The sequence below is a fragment of the Balaenoptera physalus genome (assembly GCF_965194825.1).
Source record: "Balaenoptera physalus genome assembly, chromosome: 16".
Taxonomy (NCBI): domain Eukaryota; kingdom Metazoa; phylum Chordata; class Mammalia; order Artiodactyla; family Balaenopteridae; genus Balaenoptera; species Balaenoptera physalus.
In genome coordinates, this window is record NC_138898.1 from 38,679,614 (window position 1) to 38,702,481 (window position 22,868).

The window sequence follows — 22,868 nt, forward strand, 5'->3', positions numbered from 1 at the left end:
CATACTACAGTCCTTGTCTTAAATTTGCTTCCTTCTTTATTTTGGCTGAGGAACACCTACTCACCTTGTATGTTTCAATCTAGATGTTTCTGCTCTTGGTAAATTGCAATCTCCCTTCCTGTATGTGACTTAGAAGCTCTTCTCGCCAAGAGGTGGGATCTATTTCCACACCCCTTAAATTTGTGCTGGCTTTGTGATTTGCTTTGGTCTATATAATGAGGCAGAAGTTCTTGAGCCTAGGCCTCAAGAAACCTTGCACACTTTCATTCATTCTCTTAAACCTTCCTCAGCCCACATGACTGAGCCTGGGCTAGCCTGCTGGAGAGCTGAGTTACCCCAGCTCCTTCCAATCAATTACCAGAAATGCGAGTGAAGCCATCTCAGACTATCCAACCCCTAGCCAACCAGTTAGCTAACTGCAGACAAGTGAGCAAATCTAGCTGAGATCAGCCAAACCTAGCCCAGATCAGAAGTCCTCAAGTCAACCATAGACTTGTGAGCAATAATACTGCTTATCGTCTTAAGCTACTAAGTTATGGAGTTATTTGTTATGTGGCAACATCGTATATTCTTTCTTGATCCTATTTAATAGCTGCAACATACTTCCATCAAAGCCCCTTATATCACTACATAGTTTCTTGTGTTTCTCTTCCACAAATGTTCCAGCTCTTTGAAAACAGGAGCAATTTTTATTCTGTATCCCCAAACCTAATAGCACCTGCCAACTTTTCAATAAATGCGTGTCAGAAAAACACCAATGATTAATTAATTAATTAAGGATTATAATGATGGTCAAGGGATTGTTTTGGAGGCAGACAAACCAGAATTTGAATCCCAACTCTGTTTCCTATATGTGTTACTCCAGAGATTTTGGTTAACCTCACTCAACTTTATCTGCCCATGTATAAACTGAAGGCTAGAATAATGTATATGCTGCAGGACTGTGGTGATAAGATATATATTCCCTCTGCCCCCAACCTGGCACAGAGTGAGTGTTCAACAAATAATTAAATGATAAAATGTTCATAAAGCATTTACTATATAGTACATGGCTTAGAGTTACTCAGCAAATATGATTAATTAATATGATCTATGGTCTGTTAATAGGATCATGATCATCATCACTGTTGTCACGTCTTGCAGGAGAAACTGTAGATGCTCCATCTATAACCCCTTGGCATCATCATTTCTATGCATGCTGATCTGATGGTGGCTTCCAATGGAAACACCTGGAACTCTTTGCCTGAGGGCTTCCTTGGTCCACATACATTGCAGGCCACAAATGCCAGGGAGTTAACACCCCTCACTCCTACCCAGAGGAGCAGCCCTCAACCACGGCAGATGGAAGAAGGTGGCTACGTATCCCGATTTTCTTGCCCTTGGTTAGGATAAATCCAAGGTATGTTCTATACTGTATCCCAGAATTGCCTAGTGAGATTGTGTGCCTTGGTAACAGCAGTGATAAAGCACCTTTTCTTTCTTCTCTTCCCCATCTCACATCCCTACTCCCCTACAAAGGTATACTAGCATCACCCCCGAATACACACCAGTATCCAAATTTAGAATCACCATCTGATTCTAGGGAAATCAACTTAAAACAATATTACTCTTAGTTTTATTTTACCCTTATTGCTTCAGAATCTAACCACTTCTTCCAGGAATTCTGACTTCCAATTGAAAGCCTAGCCTTTTAATGATCTCTCCAGCTAATCAAAGAGTTGTATCCAGCCCAGTGATGACAAAACCAAGCACAGAATTTGGTGTGCCATCTTTAGTCTTCTTGGATGTTTTCATCATGGCTCAATTCTCTGAGTATATGAGGACAGAGTTAACTTGTAGTTAATCTGGGTAACTCTGTGCTCATCTTGAAGGGCACCTGAAACCATGGTATTGATTCTTGGCCAAGACAGAGGTGAAATGCATTAGCTAGTGATTTATAATGTGTTGTTAAAAGTCAAAACCCGCCCCAGGCATCCTGTACCAGCTTGTCTATACTGTTTCTTGAAACTGTACAGATTGATGGTTTGCACCTGTTTACCTGTTTGCAAAGTCTGCTTTTGGCTACCTGAGTTGTGGAATATAAAATACCCCTCAGTGAGTTTGAGCCGTGGCTCCTCTGAGACACATGTATCTTGGTGGTTCATGATCAGAAGACAAAGTACACCCTGTGTGATGGAGTGGGGGCTGTACCTGGAAGTCTCAGTCCTCTCAGATGTTTGCTGAGCTTGCTTTCTCCTGCTGGACCCTATTCTTTGCCTTTATGTGTATACTTTGTGGCATCTCAAGAGGCTTTACAATTATCTGACACTATATAACTGCTGACTGAGGCTCTTTTCTGACAACTAAAGCCTTTTGATAGGGGTTTGGAGTGAAGGAAGGAAGGGTCTATAGCACACAAATTTAGAACCGTTTCCAAAAGTTATGATTCTTGGAAAGCTGGGCTCAGTACTTTGCTGAGCTCTTAAAGCGCTGTTCGGCTGGGTTTCCATTTCATGAAAACCCTTCCAAACACAGACGCAAGGTCGGTCCATGCTCCAACAGTGGTTGTGGGCTTGAAATCTTGGACTCACCTGCCAAGGTAACCGCATAATTCATTTTCCTCCCACCAACCCCCTGTGAGCTTTGCTCAATGGTCACACACTCCAACACATGAAGCCCCGTCTGCGGGGAGCATTAGTTTCTCTGGCAAACATTGCTTGAATCCACATATTCCTATCTTTTTTTTTTAATTGAAGTATAGTTGATTTACAATGTTTCACATGTACAGCAAAATGATTCAGTTATACATACATGCATATATGTGTGTGTATATTATATATATATTCTTTTTCAGATTCTTTTCCATTATAGGTTATTACAAGATATTGAATATAGTTGCCTGTGTTATACAGTAGGTCCTTGTTGTTTATCTGTTTTATATATAGTAGTATGTATGTGTTAATCCCAAACTCCTAATTTATCCCTCTCCCCCTCCTTCCCCCTTTGGTAACCATAAGTTTGCTTTCTGTCTGTGAGTCTGTTTCTATTTTGTAAATAAGTTCACTTCTATTATTTTTTTAGATTCCATATATAAGTGATATCATATGATATTTGCCTTTCTCTGTCTGACTTACTTCACTTAGTGTGATAATCTCTAGGTCCATCCATGTTGCTGCAAATGGAATTATTTCTTTCTTTTATGGTTGAGTAATATCCATTGTATATATATCTTCTTTACCCATTAATCTGTCGATGGACATTTAGGTTGCTTCCATGTCTTGGTTATTGTAAATAGTACTGCAATGAACATTGGGTTGCATGTATCTTTTTGAATTATGGTTTTCTCCGGATATATGCCCAGGAGTGGAATTTCAGGGTCATATGGTAGTTCTATTTTTAGTTTTTTAAGGAACCTCCATATTGTTTTCCATAGTAGCTGTATCAATTTACATTCCTGCCAGCAGTGTAAGAGGGTTCCCTTTTCTCCACACCCTCTCCAGCATTTACTATTTGTAGACTTTTTGATGATGGCCATTCTGACTGGTATGAGGTGGTACCTTATTGTTTTTGATTTGCATTTCTCTAATAATTAACGATGTTGAGCATATTTTCATGTGCCTGTTGGCCATCTGTATGTCTTCTTCGCAGAAATGTCTGTTTAGGTCTTCTGCCCATTTTTTTGATTGGGTTGTTTGTTCTTTTGATATTGAACTGTAGGAGCTGTTTGTATATTTTGGAAATTAATCCCTTACATATTCTTGTCTTTTTAAAGCACCAATTTCAAGTAGTATTTTCATTTTTCCTTTAATGTTCCACCTAGGAATAATCCAGTATGAAAGTTTTAGTCTTCAAGTTATGCTTGACTAACCTAAGCTACTAGTCCTTTAAAAACTCATTTCTCATCCAGAAGGGTACCCTTCACATGAGCTACCTCTCTGTGTGGCTCATGTAACACTGTTCTCAGAAGTCAGGAACCATGTAGCAAGGAAGAGAGTTGTTGCAAAAACGTCTGGGAGGCTCAAGTCTCAAAGTGTTGCAAGATAACCTGCCTTGATCATGAGATTTCAGGGCAGAATTTTATGTCTTTTCACAGTGTGACATCAACCCCCTCTCAGTTTCAGAAGCCACAAATATATACATCATAAGTTGTTCTTTGAAACAGCAAAAAAATTACCAGTTGACTACGGTACATTAAAACACAAATGAGAGCATACCTTACATATGACAATTAGAATTATGTTTGGGGATTCATAAAGAGCATTGATGATTATCTAGTTTCATCTGGTTGAAGGAGATCCAAAATCTATTTTAAATCCATCTATCCCCCATGCCAGGTCCCTAAGCCAACTCATCATCATCTCTCGCCTAGGTGACGGCACCCTGTTTTCCACTATTACTGAGCCCCCTACCCCTTAGCTAAATAAAGCAGGATGTCCTTTTAAAAATATAATATAAATTCACTTCTTTAATATCTCTCCAATGGCTTCTACCTTCGTTGGAGTACAATCAAGATACTTTTCCATGTCTAAAGTCTCTCCAACTTCTTCTCTACATCATGCTTCTCCAAATACCCTCTCAAAGCAATAAAGGCCTCCTTTCCAACCAAGCCTTGAACGTATCTGTCTGGATCCTGGTTCACAGCACATGCAAGGTCCTATCTTCAAACTTTTACCATGCTGGCTCTTTTCCATCATTCAACTCAAAATTCTCTGAGTGGTCTGCTCTGATATTCAAACAGAAGTAGCCCTTTATTCATTCTCTACCTCATTAACCTGTTTATCATGTTTATAAACATTATAAATGGCTGCCAGTTTCCTTTGCATTGATTTACAATCATCCCTTGGTATCTGGGGGTGATTAGTTCCAGGACCCCTGTGGATACCAGAATCCGTGGATGCTCAAGTCCCTTATATAAAACGGCACAGTAAAGTTGGCCCTCTGTATCTTGGGTTCCCCATCCAAGGATTCAATGAGGATGCAGAAGCCGAGAATACAGAGGGCCGACTCTACTTATTTACCTTCTCCCACTAGAATGTCAGCTCCTTCAAAGCCATACCCCTGCCTTTTTTGTTCACTGTCGTATCCCTAATTGCCTAGAACAATGTGCAAGCATGTAGAAATCACCCAATAAGTATATGTTGAATAAAAAGGTACTTTTTTGTCTTCTCACCATTGTATCAGTTAAAATAAAAATTTAAAGGGAAAAAACCATAACGTAATTTATTCCCCAACCTTTTTTATGATGGCTGTGGATGAATCAGACTCCAGAGGAGTGTGGCTATTTCTGGTCTGTAACTTTTCGTTGGCGTTCTTCACTGTTCTTCATTTTTCCTCAGTGTTCATTTTGGCAAGAGGTGTAAGCATTTCGCCACAGTGTATTTCTGCAACAACATGATACCAACATGAGTCAGAACCCCACCAACTTATGCTCTGTTTAAAAATAAACATAAAACCTCATTTACTTCACGTCTCTCCATGCTGTACGTCTTTTCTTTACTGTTTCAACCCTTTTCTCGGACATGCAGCTACTGATCTGCATGCTATTACCTGGACACCTCCAGGCAATGTCAAGTTCCCCTTAGCACTGCCTGCATCTGTCACAGTACTTTCTCTACTCATTCCACTGTGAGTCCATCTCTCCCATCGATGGTGAGCCCTCTGGGGACAGGAACTGTGCCTATGGCCTGTGAATCTCTAGGGCCTCATCCACTAACTAGTTATTAAACAGGTTTAATACAGTTGATTCTCATTATTTGTAGTAGTTATGTTCTATATAGTTGCCACCAACACTAAATTAGTGATGCTGAACCATTGTTCCAAGAGGAAATACAGGATTAGGTTTCTGCTAGTTTCTGGCCCCAATACTTGCACCAATCAACCAATACACAACCTTATTGTATGGTTCTATGTGTGTTTCCATTTAAAGACACCTCATTTAATATACATTGTTCATTTGTTAACATTCAACCCACAGCCAAGAGCACTGTAACTCATGCCTGAACGAAGCTTACCCAAGACGTATTTTCTCCGTAAGGTATATCCCAGCCTTCTTACACTTAAGAACACTAGGCAGTACTTCAGTACTATGCTGGGGAGCCATTTCCAACAGCAAAATCACCAACAAAAAGCACAGAAATACAAAAAGCATAAGAAGGTGAGCTTGCAAATACAAAATCGATGAATAAGGAGGACAGACTCAATACACACTGCTGAATCATATGCACTGCCTTTTAAATGAGTAAAAAATAAATACTACTGACAGGGTAGAAAGGGACTAATACAGATTTCATATGCTTCATGAAAGATCCAGGAAATGAAAGCAGTTATTCTCTCCTATCCTTTGAAAAGGACAAATTCCAGAGCCTAGTTCTTTTCTTCTGCCCAACATTACTCACTGTTCATCCCATGTTCAGACAAGTCCAAAGAAAATTTCCTTGAAGATATTTATAGATTAGTAGTCTACCTTATCCATGATGGCACAACCCAAACTTCTCCCAGAAGATGGTTCCATTTTTCTCCTGGGATTATAAGAAGAAATACCTGCATTTATTTCATTATACTCATCAGTTAACTGTAAGTACACAATGTACACACTGTAGAGACTTATATTTTCTGAAAAATGCCAGTACTCTGTGACATAAACAATGAAGGTATCATACGTTAAGTATCTACTTTCTAATGCACTTGAAAGACGTTTAAGACTTCCTTAGGAGGAGAGGAACCAAGATGGCAGAGTAGAAGGACGTGCTCTCACTCCCTCTTGCGAGAACACCATAATCACAACTAGTTGCTGGACAATCATAGACAGGAAGACACTGGAACTCACCAAAATAGATACCCCACATCCAAAGACAAAGGAGAAGCCACAATGAGACGGTAGGAGGGGTGCAATCACAGTAAAATCAAATCCCATAACTGATGGGTGGGTGACTCACAGACTGGCGAACACTTATACCACAGAAGTCTACCCACCGGAGTGAAGGTTCTGAGCCCCATGTCAAGCTTCTCAAACTGGGGGTCCGGCAATGGGAGGAGGAATTCCTAGAGAATCAGACCTTGAAGCCTAGTGGGAACTGATTGCAGGACTTCGACAGGACTGGGGGAAACAGAGACTCCACTCTTGGAGGGCACACACAAAGTAGTGTGCATATCGGGACCCAGGGGAAGGAGCAGTGATCCCAGGGGAAACTGAACCAGACCTATCTGCTAGTGTTGGAGGGTCTCCTGCAGAGGCGGGGGAGGGGGGCCTGTGGCTCACCATGTGGACAAGGACACTGGCAGCAGAAGTTCTGGGAAGTACTCCTTGGCGTGAGCCCTCCCAGAGTCTGTCATTACCCCACCAAAGAACCCAGGTAGGCTCCAGTGTTGGGTTGCCTGAGGCCAAACAACCAACAGGGAGGGAACCAAGCCCCACCCAACAACAGTTAAGTGGATTAAAGTTTTACTGAGCTCTGCCCACCAAAGCAACAGTCAGCTCTACCCAGCACTAGTCCCTACCATCAAGCCTCTTAGATAGCCTCATCCAACAGAGGGCAGAGAGCAGAAGCAAGAAGAACTACAATCCTGCAGCCTGTGGAACAAAAACCACATTCACAGAAAGATAGACAAGACGAAAAGGCAGAGGGCAATGTACCAGATGAAGGAACAAGATAAAACCCCAGAAAAACAAATGAATGAAGTGGAGATAGGCAACTTTCCAGAAAAAGAATTCAGAATAATGATAGTGAAGATGATCCAGGACCTAAGAATAAGAATGGAGGCAAAGATCGAGAAGATGAAAGAAATGTTTAAAAAGAACTAGAAGAATTAAAGAACAAACAAATAGAGATGAACAATACAACAACTGAAATGAAAACTACACTAAAAGGAATCAATAGCAGAATAACTGAGGCAGAAGAACGGATAAATGACCTGGAAGACAGAATGGTGGAATTCACTGCTGCAGAACAGAATAAAGAAAAAGAAAGAAAATAAATGAAGACAGCTTAAGAGACCTCTGGGACAATATTAAATGCAACAACATTCATATTATAGGGGTCCCAGAAGGAGAAGAGAGAGAGAAAGGACCAGAGAAAATATCTGAAGAGATTATACTCGAAAATTTCCCTAACATGGGAAAGGAAATAGCCACCCAAGTCCAGGAAGCGCAGAGAGTCCCATACAGGATAAACCCAAGGAGAAACACACCGAGACACATAGTAATCAAACTGGCAAAAATTAAAGACAAAGAAAAATTATTGAAAGCAGCAAGGGAAAAATGACAAATAACATACAGGGGAACTCCCATAGGGTTAACAGCTGATTTCTCAGCAGAAAATCTACAAGCCAGAAGGAAGTGGCATGATATACTTAAAGTGATGAAAGGGAAGAACCTACAACCAAGATTACTCTACCCAGAAAGGATCTCATTCAGATTCGATGGAGAAAATAAAGCTTTACAGACAAGCAAAAGCTAAGAGAATTCAGCACCACCAAATCAGCTCTACAACAAATGCTAAAGGAACTTCTCTAAGTGGGAGACACAAGAGAAGAAAAGGACCTACAAAAACAAACCCAAAACAATTAAGAAAATGGTCATAGGAACATACATATTGATAATTAACTTAAACGTGAATGGATTAAATGCTCCAACCAAAGGGCACAGGCTTGCTGAATGGATACAAAAACAAGACCCATATATATGCTGTCTATAAGAGACCCACTACAGACCTAGGGACACATAGAGACTGAAAGTGAGGGGATGGAAAAAGATATTCCATGCAAATGGAAATCAAAAGAATGCTGGAGTAGCTGTACTCATATCAGATAAAATAGACTTTAAAATAAAAATGTTACAAGAGACAAGGAAGGACACTACATAGTGATCAAGGGATCAATCCAAGAAGAAGATATAACAGTTATAAATATATATGCACCCAACATAGGAGCACCTCAATACATAAGGCAACTGCTAACAGCTATAAAAGAGGAAATCGACAGTAACACAATAATAATGAGGGACTTTAACATCTCACTTACACCAATGGACAGATTATCCAAAATGAAAATAAATAAAGACACAGAAGCTTTAAAGGACACAATAGAACAGATAGATTTAATTGATATTTATAGGACATTCCATCCAACAACGGCAGATTACACTTTCTTCTCAAGTGCACATGGAACATTCTCCAGGATAAATCAAATCCTGGGTCACAAATCAAGCCTCAGTAAATTTAAGAAAATTGAAATCATATCAAGCATCTTTTCTGACCACAGCGCTATGAGATTAGAAATGAATTACAGGAGAAAAAAACGTAAAAACACAAACACATGGAGGCTAAACAATACGTTACTAAATAACCAAGAGATCACTGAAGAAATCACAGAAGAAATCAAGAAATACCTAGAGACAAATGACAATGAAAACACGATGATCCAAAACCTATGGGATGCAGCAAAAGCAGTTCTAAGAGGGAAGTTTATAGCTATAAAAGCCTACCTTAAGAAACAAGAAAAATCTCAAGTAAACAATCTAACCTTACACCTAAAGGAACTAGAGAAAGAAGAACAAACAAATTCCAAAGTTAGCAGAAGGAAAGAAATCATAAAGATCAATGTAGAAATAAATGAAATAGAAACAAAGAAAACAATAGCAAAGATCAATAAAACTAAAAGCTGGTTCTTTTAGAAGATCAACAAAATTGATAAACTATTAGCCAGACTCATCAAGAAAAAGAGGGAGAGGGCTCAATGAATGAAATTAGAAATGAAAAAGGAGAAGTTACAACAGACACCACAGAAATACAAAGCATCCTAAGAGACTACTACAAGCAACTGTATGCCAATAAAATGGACAACCTGGAAGAAATGGACAAATTCTTAGAAAGGTATAACCTTCCAAGACTAAACCAGGAAGAAATAAAAAATATGAACAGAACAATCACAAGTAATGAAATTGAAACTGTGATTAAAAATCTTCCAACAAACAAAAGTCCAGGACCAGATGGCTTCACAGGTGAATTCCATCAAACATTTAGAGAAGAGCTAACACCATCATTCTCAAACTCTTCCAAAAAATTGTGGAGGAAGGAACACTCCCAAACTCATTCTATGAGGCCAACATCACCCAGAAAACAAAACAGACAAAGATAGCACAAAAAAAGAAAATTACAGACCAATATCACTGATGAATATAGATGCAAAAATCCTCAAACAAAATACTAGCAAACAGAATCCAACACATTAAAAGGATCATACACCATGATCAAGTGGGATTTATCCCAGGGATGCAAGGATTCTTCAATATATGCAAATCAATCCATGTGATAAACCATATTAACAAATTGAAACATAAAAACCATATGATAATCTCAATAGATGCAGAAAAAGCTTTGGACAAAATTCAACACCCATTTATGATAAAAACTCTCCAGAAAGTGGGAATAGAGGGAACCTACCTCAACATAGTAAAGGCCATATATGACAAACCCACAGCAAACATCATTCTCAATGGTGAAAAACTAAAAGCATTTTCTCTAAGACCAGGAACAAAACAAGGATGTCCACTCTCACCATTATTATTCAACATAGTTTTCGAAGTCCTAGCCATGGCAATCAGAGAAGAAAAAGAAATAAAAGGAATACAAATTGGAAAAGAAGAAGTAAAACTGTCACTGTCTGCTGATGACATGGTACTATACGTAGAGCATCCTAAAAATGCCCCCAGAAAACTACTAGAGCTAATCAATGAATTGGGTAAAGTTGCAGGATACAAAATTAATGCACAGAAATCTCCTACATTCCTATACCCTAATGATGAAAAATCTGAAAGAGAAATTATGGAAACACTCCCATTTGCAACAAAAAGAATAAAATACGTAGGAATAAACCTACCTAGGGAGACAAAAGACCTGTATGTAGAAAACTATAAGACACTGATGAAAGAAATTAAAGATGATACCAACAGATGGAGAGATATACTATGTTCTTGGGTTGGAAGAATCAATATTGTGAAAATGAGTATACTGCCCATAGCAATCTACAGATGCAATGCAATCCCTATCAAATTACCAATGGCATTTTTTACGGAACTAGAACAAATCATATTAAAATTTGTATGGAGACACAAAAGACCCCGAATAGCCAAAGCAGTCTTGAGGGGAAAAAACGGAGCTGGAGGAATCAGACTCCCTGACTTCAGACTATACTACAAAGCTACAGTAATCAAGACAATATGGTACTGGCACAAAAACAGAAACATAGATCAATGGAACACGATAGAAAACCCAGAGAAAAACCCACGCACCTATGGTCAACTAATGTATGACAAAAGAGGCAAGGACATACAATGGAAAAAAGACAGTCTCTTCAATAAGTGGTGCTGGGAAAAATGGGCAGCTACATGTAAAAGAATGAAATTAGAACAGTCCCTAACACCATACAGAAAAATAAACTCAAAATGGATTAGAGACCTAAATGTAAGACCAGACACTATAAAACTCTTAGAGGAAAACATAGGCGAACACTCTTTGACATAAATCACAGCAAGATCTTTTTTGATCCACCTCCTAGAGTAATGGAAATAAAAACAAAAATAAACAAATGGGAACTAATTAAACTTCAAAGCTTTTGCACAGCAAAGGAAACCATAAACAAGACGAAAAGACAACCCTCAGAATGGGGGAAAATATTTGCAAACGAATCAATGGACAAAGGATTAATCTCCAATATATATAAACAGCTCATGCAGCTCAATATTAAAGAAACAAACAACCCAATCCAAAAATGGGCAGAAGACCTAAATAGACATTTCTCCAAAGAAGACATATAGATGGCCAAGAAGCACATGAAAAGCTGCGCAACATCACTAATTATTAGAGAAATGCAAATCAAAACTACAATGAGGTATCATCTCACACCAGTTAGAATGGGCATCATCAGAAAATCTACAAACAAATGCTGGAGAGGGTGTGGAGAAAAGGGAATCCTCTTGCACTGCTGGTGGGAATGTAAATTGATACAGCCACTATGGAGAACAGTATGGAGGTTCCTTGAAAAACTAAAAATAGAATTACCATATGACCCAGCAATCCCACTACTGGGCATATACCCAGAGAAAACCACAGTTGAAAAAGACACATGCACCCCAATATTCATTGCAGCACTATTTATAATAGCCAGGTCATGGAAGCAACCTAAATGTCCATTGACAGACGACTGGATAAAGAAGTCATGGTACATATATACAATGGAATATTACTCAGCCATAAAAAGGAACGAAATTGAGTCATTTGTTGAGATGTGTATGGACCTAGGGACTGTCATACAGAGTGAAGTAAGTTAGAAAGAGAAAAACAAATATCGTATATTAACGCATGTATGTGGAACCTAGAAAAATGGTACAGATGAACTGGTTTGCAGGGCAGAAGTTGAGACACAGATGTAGAGAATGAACGTATGGACACCAAGGGGGAAAACCGTGGTGGGGTGGGGATGGTGGTGTGCTGAATTGGGCCATTGGGATTGACATGTATACACTGATGTGTATAAAATTGATGACTAATAAGAACCTGCAGTATAAAAAAACAAACCCCCAAGAAAAAAAAAAAACAACTAATGTTGAACTTTCTTTGGGTTATTTGTATGGAAATATGTTACTATAAATGTTTCAGGCATTACATGAAATTTCTCAAAATCTTATATGCTCTGGTATAATGTTATAAGTCATAATTCTAGTTATTACTTTAAAATGTATATCTTAGAAATAACTAAATTTCCTTGTCAATTGCATTATTATGAACTTCCATCAAATCTTTAACCGTGGTCATTTTTAAGTCTTTTGTCATTTACAGACAGTCCTGGGTGTACTCTGATGCTTTTGCAAAAATGTTCCTATAAAAGGGTTTCATCTTCAAGGAATTCATGGAAAAGACTCTGACAAGTACAGGTTTCTGGTAACTAACTATACTGCTGAACTGAATGAATAAGCATTTTCAGAACTGTAATGGAAAACTGATGAATTTATAAAAGTACTAACAAAAGATCAAGATGAAAAAAAAATTAATTACATGGGACTGAGTGAACTGATGAGGATGATTATAATTTTTTGACTTTCTGTTTGAATAAAAAAAAGAAATCCCACAATGACTCAGAGGCAAAAAATATACAAAGCAATTTTCACTGCAAAGTAAAGGAGCTGTTACAGTGGAGGATTACTGGACTGAATGTCAATATTATGACATACTATGAATGTGTTTCGTGTTTGGTAATTGCAATCATTGTTGCTTTTGTTGTGGTCATCCATTTACAATGCTTGGTGTCAGTCTATTTATCTCTTGTAAAAATAAAATACAGTGTGTGTGTGCGTGTGTGTGTGTGTGGAAAAAAAAAAAGACTTCCTTAGGAATACAGATTTATGTTTTAAAGCTGCTACAAAATTTTTCCAATTAAGTTTACTTCTCAAAATTTTAAACTGTTTAAAGTTAACCTTGATTTAGTTGTAGTTCATGGAAAGTAATTTGTTGGTAAAATCACCTCTGCAAAAGCACACCCTATGTTTTAAACTACCATTGTTGGGATCAGTAGGATTTGCAGAAGGCAATGTTTTGCGTACGTAACACGAAATAGGATGACTCTGGAAGCTCACTTCTTATGTGTTCAAAATCATCTAAAATGGACTTCCCTGGTGGCACAGCGGTTAAGAATCCACCTGCTAATGCAGGGTACACGGGTTCAATCTCTAGTCCAGGAAGATCCCACATGCCGCAGAGCAAGCCCATGCGCCACAACTACTGAAGCCCACGCGCCCTAGAGCCTGCACACCACCACTACTGAGCTCATGCACTGGAACTACTGAAGCCCTGTGCTCTCTAGGGCCCACGTGCTGCAACTACTGAGCCTGCATGCTGCAACTATTGAAGCCTGCACGTCTAGAGCCCGTGCTCCGCCAACAAGAGAAGCCACCGCAATGAGAAGCCTATGCACCGCAACGAAGAGTAGTGTCCGCTCGCCGCAACTAGAGAAGCCCGCACGCAGCAACGAAGACCCAACACAGCCAAAAAATAAAAGTTTTTAAGAAGTCAGCTAAAATATAAGTAGACACAATTTCCTTTTAAAGTCTTGTGAGATTCTCTTCATATATTTCAGAGTATCAGAAGATAAGTCACCTTGTCAGGAAATGCGATTTCAAGACTGATAAAACCATATGGGTCTACTGCATAACAATAAGACAACTCAACATATTTTACAAAAGTAATACCTTGATGCAGAAAAATAAAATGAATGAAATGCATCTTACTTTATACTTTATTAGTACCATTATATTACATTTTCCATATAATTAACCAATATTTGCTTTGAGTTTATTTTGTAAAATTTAGCATTACTTTTCATTTTCTATTTATTCTGCAAAACACTAAGAAAAACAGATGTCATTAACTTACTTTAATATGTGCCTAGATCATCACTAAAACTCTCTAATTTCTTTCTCTTTAAACAACCCACTAAGAAACCTTTATTTATATGTCTTTGATAAAGCCATATCGCCACTATTGACCTAAAAAAAGCAATCTGAATGTTGAGGTAACAGCTATCCGATTCTGAACCTGATGATAATGTGCATCTTAATATGAGGTACAGATGTAAATTAAATTTCATATTTCCATTTTTAACCTTCAAGAGGAAGGGGTTGGCTTTGAAATTGACAGCCATGGTTCCACCTTGTACTAACTGTATGATTTGGGCCAATTCACTATTCCCCAAATTTATTTACTCATCTGAAAAGTGAAGATGGACACTATTTTCTGTAACCTAGAGTGGTCCTCATGATAAAGTGGAAATGGCCTGTGTAAAGTATCTGGCCAACAGTGAATGGTAAAAAAATGTTAGTTCTTGTTTTTATTAAGTACAAAACCAACACAAGCAGCACTGTAGACAATTGAATTTAGCTCTTAAAGCCAAAATATACTGACCTGTCACCTGTGGGTAATTTGAAAAAAAAGTTATAGTTCACCCACATTTTGGCTTACCATCAAAACAAGAATGTCTATGGCTGTGATATGTATGTGTGTTATAATATATAACTCAAAATCTCTAAGAGTCTATTTTATGTAAAACAGAACAAAAATTGACCATCAGCTATATTAGAACAAACAGTTCTTTTTCTGCACATTTTTTTCTCCTCTCATTCAAAGATGAAAGTACTCATGCCGATGCATTTTAAGGTGGTTTAGACCAGGATGAAATGGGTCCCAGCAGCCCTATAACCTTAGAATGTTTGTTGCATCATTCACCCTTTCATCCACTTCTCCTAGTAACAAGAAATGCAAATTCGTGAATGGTAGGTTTAATATGTGGTCTGTGTTATTATGTTAGCAAAACAGGACTTTTTTTTTTCTCTATGAGAATAGGCTATGACTTTGGCCTCATTAATATTGAGTTCTGGCCAAAGGAACTCCAATAGGTTATGAAATCATGAAAGCTGCTAAATCCCATCAGGCTAAATCTTCCAACAATTCCAAGGCATTGAGGTAAGAGTAGGAAAAAAATGGACTGTATGGAGAAAACCTAAGGCACAATTTTTTAACCTGTTTTTTTAAAACTAGAATAGAACCTTTCCACAAGGAACTAACATGGATCATCCTTCTTGAAAAATATTGTCTTTACCACTGTGCCATTTTTAAAGTTTTTCTTTGTGTATACTTTTAAAATTTCAATTTTATTTTATTTTTTAATTGAAGTATAGTTGATTTGCAATGTTGTGTTAGTTTCAGGTGTGCAGCAAAGTGATTCAGTTATATATATAAATATATATATATATATATATATATATATATATATATATAATTTTTCAGATTTGTTTCCCTTATAGGTTATTACAAAATAATGAATATAGTTCTCTGTGCTATACAGTAGGTCCTTGTTGGTTGTCTATTTTATATATAGGAGTGTGTACATGTTAATCCCAAACTCCTAATTGATCCCTGCCCTCTTTGTATATACTTTAGAATGGAGATAATTCTATACTTTCAGCTAGATGCTGTGCTCCTCATCTAATAGGTAAACTCTAGGTGCACAAAGGGTTTTATTACCAGGCCTGACAGTGTAAAAGCCAAGCAGAAAACAAGCTGGCAGAGATGGTTTAATATAAGCTTCCTCTGAGGAGTTGAAAACATCATCACATTTTGTTTCCTGCTATTCATCTGCCCCTCTGTGATCTTTGTCTCTCTCTATAATAAAATATTTATAGCCAGAACCCCGCATCCCTTCCTCCTTCTTAACTGTTGGAATAAAGTGTGTTCTGGTTCCACGGGAGAAAGCAACAATATAATAGGAACACTAAAATTTGAATAAATGACTTTGGGGAGGAGTAGAAAACGTAATCCATTCAAAAAGGGATTTTCTTTCCTTCGAAGCAAGATAACTGTGACGTATGGGACTGCATGTTTGCAGTAATTATTTACGCCCTTGTTCAACTGCACTGAACTCTCTCGAGGGAAACTTCTTGGGAACCTAAAGAATTACTTCCTTTCTTTGGATGTCCTCAGATATAGATTGAGCACTAATTTGTTTTTCTTTTAAGGTATTAATAAAATGATTTTTTAAAAAACAATCTCAGCTTTTCCTATAGGAAAATATCCTGTTTGAATGTCTGGCCTCTGTCTATGAGACGTTTCCCCTGAGCCAGTGGAAGGACTGAGTTTTTCAGAACTATGAACTATAGGTAATATTCTCATGTTAATGCTCTTTTCATCTGGAAGAGCAGCTTGTAATGTATTGGCTTTTATTTTAGGAGTAACTGTTCCTTGTGCTGAAAAACCAAGTGAACAATTAAATTTGGATATGTTGCTTTTCTGGTCCAACCAGAAAAAGCACTTAAAACTTTTATTTGCTAGATACCCCAAGTTCTAGACACACTGGTGCATGCTTGCTTTTTGAACTTGATTGACTAAATCATTCTGTGTCTGGGCCTCTTTGTCTTGAACCCATGGTAATGACAGCTTGGACTCAGACAAGAGCAGGTACTCACAATTTTCAGAGGATTAAATGAGGTGATGCATGTGTAAGAACTTCAGATAGTCTGAAGCACTATGCAACATTAGATTTAGAAAAGTTATTTTAATTCCTAACTGAGTTATACAAAATTTTACTTAATCTAATACAGAAAACAAAGATAACAGCTCAAAACCTAGTGACGATGTCTCTGCAATATGAGGACTGTCTAATCTCCACTTCGATGCAGTGCGCAGGCTTCTCATTGCGGTGGCTTCTCTTGTTGCGGAGCATGGGCTCTAGGCATGCGGCCTTCAGTAGTTGTGGCACACAGGCTCAGCAGTTGTGGTTCACGGGCTCTAGAGCGCAGGCTCAGTAGTTGTGGTGCACGGGCTTAGTTGCTCCGTGGCATGTGGGATCTTCCCGGACCAGGGCTCAAACCCACATCCCCTGCATTGGCAGGTGGATTCTTAACCACTGTGCCACCAAGGAAGCCCTATTTAATGTTTTGATAACTCAGTGTCAGCATACTTGGCTTCCTTTATAATCCTAGGTATTTTATTTTATGCATTTTAAAGCATTATTTTGCCACTGTGGTTACCCAGCAATTCCACCCCTAAGTATATACCCAAAAGAACTGAAAATAGGTACTCAAACAAATATTGGTACAGGATTGTTTGTAGCAGTGTTATTCACAATAGCAAAAAAAAAAAAAAAAAAGGAAACAACCTAAATGTCCATCAACAGATGGATGGATAAGTGTGGTATATCCATACAATGGAATATTATTCAGGCATAAAAGAGAATGAATACTAATACATGCTACAATGTGAATGAACCTCAAAAACATTATACTAAATGAAAGAAGCAAGACACCAAAGGTCACATATTGTATGATTCCATTTATACGAAATATCTAGAATAGGAAAACCTATGGAAAGGGAAAACAGATTGGTGGTTATCAAGGGCTTGGGGGACAAGGGAATAAACAGAACTGCTTAATGCCTACAGTATTTTATTTTGGATTGGTGGAAATGTTTTGAAACTAGATTGAGGTGGCAGTTGCACAACTTTATGAATGTACTAAACATCAGTGAGTTGTTCACTTTAAAATGATTCATTTTATGTCTTGTGAATTTCATCTCACTAAATAAACAAAACACCATGTTAAAAATTGGTTCCTGGTCTTCCTGAGATGGCCAGAGAAGTCCATGGCACAGCAAAAGGATAAAAATCCTGATTTAAAGCTTCCCACAATGACACGAGCTCTTCTGCTTTGGTCCAGTTGAAGAAGCTGGGCTCAATCAAGTTTTCCAAATTTTCCTAGCATGCCGGAGCACCCCCTGTGGCCTGAGTTTAAAGTTAGGAGGAAGCAAGAGTGTAGCTGATGAGCACTTAGCTTGCTGTTAAACAACTCATATTTGTCTATGTATTTCTAATATACACTTGGAGATATATTCCAGAAAATGGAGTATGACTAGGAACACAACAAATGTTACATTCTACATGACCAGAAATGGTAGACACTACTTTTTCAATAGTAAGATTTTTCTGTGCTGTCAGTTCTCCCAGATACCATGACTTATTTGGGGAATATCTTTATGCTAGTTGTAATGCTCCTAGAACCTTATTCGACTTCCTTTAGGTTATTTTTTTTTCATTCAACAAGTGCACATTATACAGGCAAACCTCTTTCTACTGTGCTTTTACTTTGTTATGCTTTACAGATACTGCGTTTTTTACAAATTGAAGGTTTCTGGCAACCCTGGGTTGCCAGATAATGGATAGCATTTTTTAGCAACAAAGTATTAAGGTATTAAGGTATGTACATTGTTTTTTTTTTAAACATAATGCTATTGCACACTTAAGAGACTACAGTGTTGAATAAACATAACTTTTATATGTACTAGGAAACCAAAAAATTCCTGTGACTTGCTTTATTGTGGTATTTGCTTTACCACAGCGGTCTGGAACTGAACCCACAGCCTGTAATATCCAGGAGAAACATGTGCTATGAAGAAAGAAAAAGTTGGGCAGCAATGAGAGTGACAGAAAGTTACTAGAAAAAGAGATCAAATAAGAGACTCCTAAGAGGTAGCATTTGAGGAGGAACCTGAATGAAGTAAATAAATGAGCATTATAGACAGTGGGGTCAACAGTACTTCAGGCTACGGAGACAACATGTGCAAATGTCCTAAGGTCATGAATGTTCAGAGAACAACACTGAAGGCCCATGTGGCTATAATGGAGTCCATAACAAAAGGACGGTATAAATATAAGATAGAGCAAGCAGTCAGTGACCAGACTGTGGATGGTCTAACAGGCTATGGTGAACATTTTGGATTTTATTATAAATCTGATGGGAGAACCATTGGAGAGCTTTGAATAGAAGGTGACATTTTGATTTATACTTTAAAACTGTCCCTAGGTGGGGTGGAAACATTGCAGGAGGTTAAGAGTGAAAGCAAGAATATTAGATAAGAGACTAGTTAGGGAGCACAGGTGAAGGATGATAGCAGCTCACACTTAGGGTGGCAGTGGTCAGGACAGTGAAAAGTGGTCTGACTCTAGATATACTTTCAAAGTATAGATGACTCTTTGATGGGTTGGCTATGGTGCAAGAGAAGGTATTTCCGCCTGAGCAGTAGGGTGGACAGCGATGCCACCTATTGAGCTGGGAGACAGCTGGAGAGGAACAGATTTAAATGTTGCTTTTGTCCCTTTGGGCTGCTATAACAAAATATCACAGACTGGGTAGCTCGTAAGCCACAGAAATGTATTTCTCACAGTTCTGGAGGCTGAAAGTCTGAAATCAGGATGGCAACAGCGTAACTGGGTGAAGGCTCTCCTCCAGGCCTCATCCTCATATGGTGGGAGGGGCTAGGGAGCTCAGTGGGATCTCTCCCATAAGTACACTAACTCCATTCATGAGGCCTCCACCCTCATGACCTAGTCACCGCCTCAAAGGCCCACCTACTAACACCATCTTTGGAGGTTATAATGTCAACATATGCTTTTCGTAGAAGACCAACATTCAGACCATAGCAAGTATTGGGTTGGCCAAAAAGTTCGTTTGGGTTTTTCTGATATGTTGGTCAAGAAAATCAAGGGTTCAGTTTTAGACACCAGGATAGACTGGTTGAAAAAAATTGCCCAAATTCCTCATCTTTCACTGTAACCATGCTTTTCACCAAATAACTTTTTAGGTCACTTCCTCTCTGACTCTAGGTTTGGTTACCTGGCTTGATTTAGCCAATGGGACACAGCAGCTTCCCTGTATTTTCAAGTGCTTGTGCTCTTTTGATTTTTCTTGCATTTTTGCCATTATCATGAAAACATGTCCAGGCTAGCTGATGCAGAAGAGTGACACAAGGAGACAAACAGCATGGTCCTGGTAGTAAGAAATTCATAACAGAAACTGAATTATAAATAAATGAATGAACCACAAAACCCAGGCTCCCTCTTAGATCATTTCAAGGAAAGCCCAGCCAGGCTGACTGTGGAAAAAAAAAAAAAAATTTTAATGTATACTTTAAGAAAGTTTATTAAAGTTTTTGGTACTAGAGAATTCTATTTTTAAAGATTATTGTCATATTTGAGAAACTTCTCTCAAGTGTAAGATTTAAGGGAATTTCAGGATTTCTTGGAATTGCCAACACTCACTCATCACCACTAGTTCATCAACAATGTCTTCACTGTCTTTGCTTCTGATACTTCCCTGCAAGATAAGGAACAGAGATAAATGTATCATGAAGCCAATAAAACTAAAGGTTCAAGGCCACTCACTTGTTCATGGACATCAAGGCCCTGGGAAGGACCCTAGCAATATGTTCACATGATCATATATTTTTGCAAATTATGCAAAAGTAAGATATTTTAACAGCTACTGGTTACGAGAGCTGCCTCTTTGTGTTCCAACTTCCTACATTGCACTTCTCTATATGCTGCATGGAGTTGGGGTGGCTATAGCTATTTGGGGGCTCTAGCTAAGGGGGAACTTGAGTTGGAAATGCTTTTGGTTTGTAATAGTGGGATATATTTATGTGTTTTGCAATCAATTTCCATTACAGTTCAGTTTTTTCTAGTCGTCCCAAGTACAGCAAGGGCATCCAGGAAATCTCCAACACCTCCACGTACTGACTGACCCAGCATCATAGTACAAAGATGCAGGACCTGAAAGCATATTACAATATAAGTGTGCCTGCAGCTCTTGGTATATGTGCATGGCGAAAGTCTGCCTATTATAAAGCTTCTTAAACCTTAACACATGGGCGTAACAACACATTAAGTATGCAGAAATGTATTTTCAAAGATTCATAAAACGTTTGTATAGAAAGTTGATATAGTTTGAACATACCATTTAAACAGCATATGGTAAGGTGTTTTGAAGGTACCATTAAAACAAGTGAGAAATTAAACCTCTTTGCTTCGATCATATGAGAAAGGTACCTTTTATATCATCTCTATTTAAGAATGGCAGAAAAACTTTTAAAAATTGAATAGGAAACAAACATTTGATTAAATCAACAGAAATTATTCTGACATTGAAGAAACCTTTTGTACCAAAATAATTTTCAGACCACATCCAAAGCATGCATTAGGAGGAAAATGGTGAATAGCAGTAAAGGATTAGCTCTTGTTTGATAATTCAATTGATAAAAACGAGTGGATCATATGAACACAAGGAAATATTTCCATTCTTTGACACAAAAGAAGATTATGAAGATAACATACAATTCATCACAGTCAAATAAGGAAGACAATGACAAGTCACTGATAATGTGGTTCATCAATTTAAAGAGTATTAAGATTAGTCATTGTACAAGCAAACTTCAAATGCACTGAAATCTTAGGACTCACACATTTAAGAAATGTGGTAGAGGTGTTCCAAAATTTGATAATTCTAATAAAGTTTACATGCCACTACTGATAACAACATGTGATGCCCAAATCAACTTTTCTAGATGTCAGTAAAAATAAATTTCAATCAGACATCTTAAAGGGAAAGCTGTATTATGTTTCTATTTTCTCTACAGAAGGATGTTTCAAAATAATTTTTATATTTAACAGTAAAGAGATACTGAAAGCATTTTGCACCAAAATGTGTAGGGGTCAAGATATTAGAAAGGTGGGGTGGTAATCTACTAGTAAAAATATACTGCTTTTCTGATTGTGTGATGTTTGCATTGTTAGCTTGTTAACTTCATATTGAATACTTTGCTATGAATTATTACCTCATTCTAAATATTCACATTCCTACCTAATTTTGTATTCACAGGCACACCTTCTAAAGTCATGGATCTTCAGGTTTATGGATCTTGTTTACTAGGCCACTGGTTACTTTTCCCCAGTATAATTGCTCAGAAGTTTATATTTAAGAAGTCAATTAAAATGTATATATGAAGAACAACTACAGTTCAACCAAAGTAGAAATGTCAGAGTGAAAACGCAGCAGCCTCGGCAACCCTGTCTCCCTTTGTGATGGCTACACAGCAATTTCACTTTTGGAATTCATCTTCAACTGGGTGGTTTGTTTCAATAAATTGAAATCTTGATAAGAGTAAGTGAGTCTAAGTGAAACCGATGTTAACCAAATGCATGACAAAATGGAGCACAGGAATTATTCTAAGCAAAGAAATATAAATAAAACTTTGATTATATGGCTGAAAAGGAAAGCATATGGATTTTTATCAAGTACTTAAAGTGTTAGTGCCCATAGCAGAACAATCAGCTATATACGTTAGAAACTAAAAAGATATGCCCCAGAACATGTTCAATTAATTCAACAGAATAGTAAAAGTATAAGTTATGAGTTTTGAATGACAGAACAAAGATGTAATCATTTAGAGTCTTCTTGAATTTTTTTTAATCTACTGTAGTTACTAAAGATGTATGGCCTTTGTTTTCTTTCTAGAAAT

At 37.8% G+C, this 22,868-nt stretch overlaps 1 protein-coding gene and 2 long non-coding RNA genes across 5 annotated transcripts in view; 1 reads left to right on the forward strand and 2 right to left on the reverse strand.

Annotated features, from left to right (window-relative positions):
- The window catches only part of LOC309644516, a 578,167-nt gene that overhangs the window by 388,965 nt on the left and 166,334 nt on the right, over nt 1-22,868 (reverse strand). The window lies entirely within an intron of this gene.
- The window catches only part of PAK5 (p21 (RAC1) activated kinase 5), a 319,504-nt gene that overhangs the window by 169,552 nt on the left and 127,084 nt on the right, over nt 1-22,868 (reverse strand). For all 3 annotated transcript variants that reach the window (XM_082428216.1, XM_082428217.1, XM_082428218.1), the window contains one exon: nt 5,212-5,360. The gene's annotated coding sequence lies outside the window, so the exon portion shown is untranslated. The remainder of the gene's footprint in view (nt 1-5,211; nt 5,361-22,868) is intronic.
- Nucleotides 5,357-22,342, forward strand: LOC309644513. The gene is made up of 2 exons (XR_014254470.1): nt 5,357-6,552; nt 16,589-22,342. It is a non-coding gene; the product is annotated as an uncharacterized lncRNA (long non-coding RNA).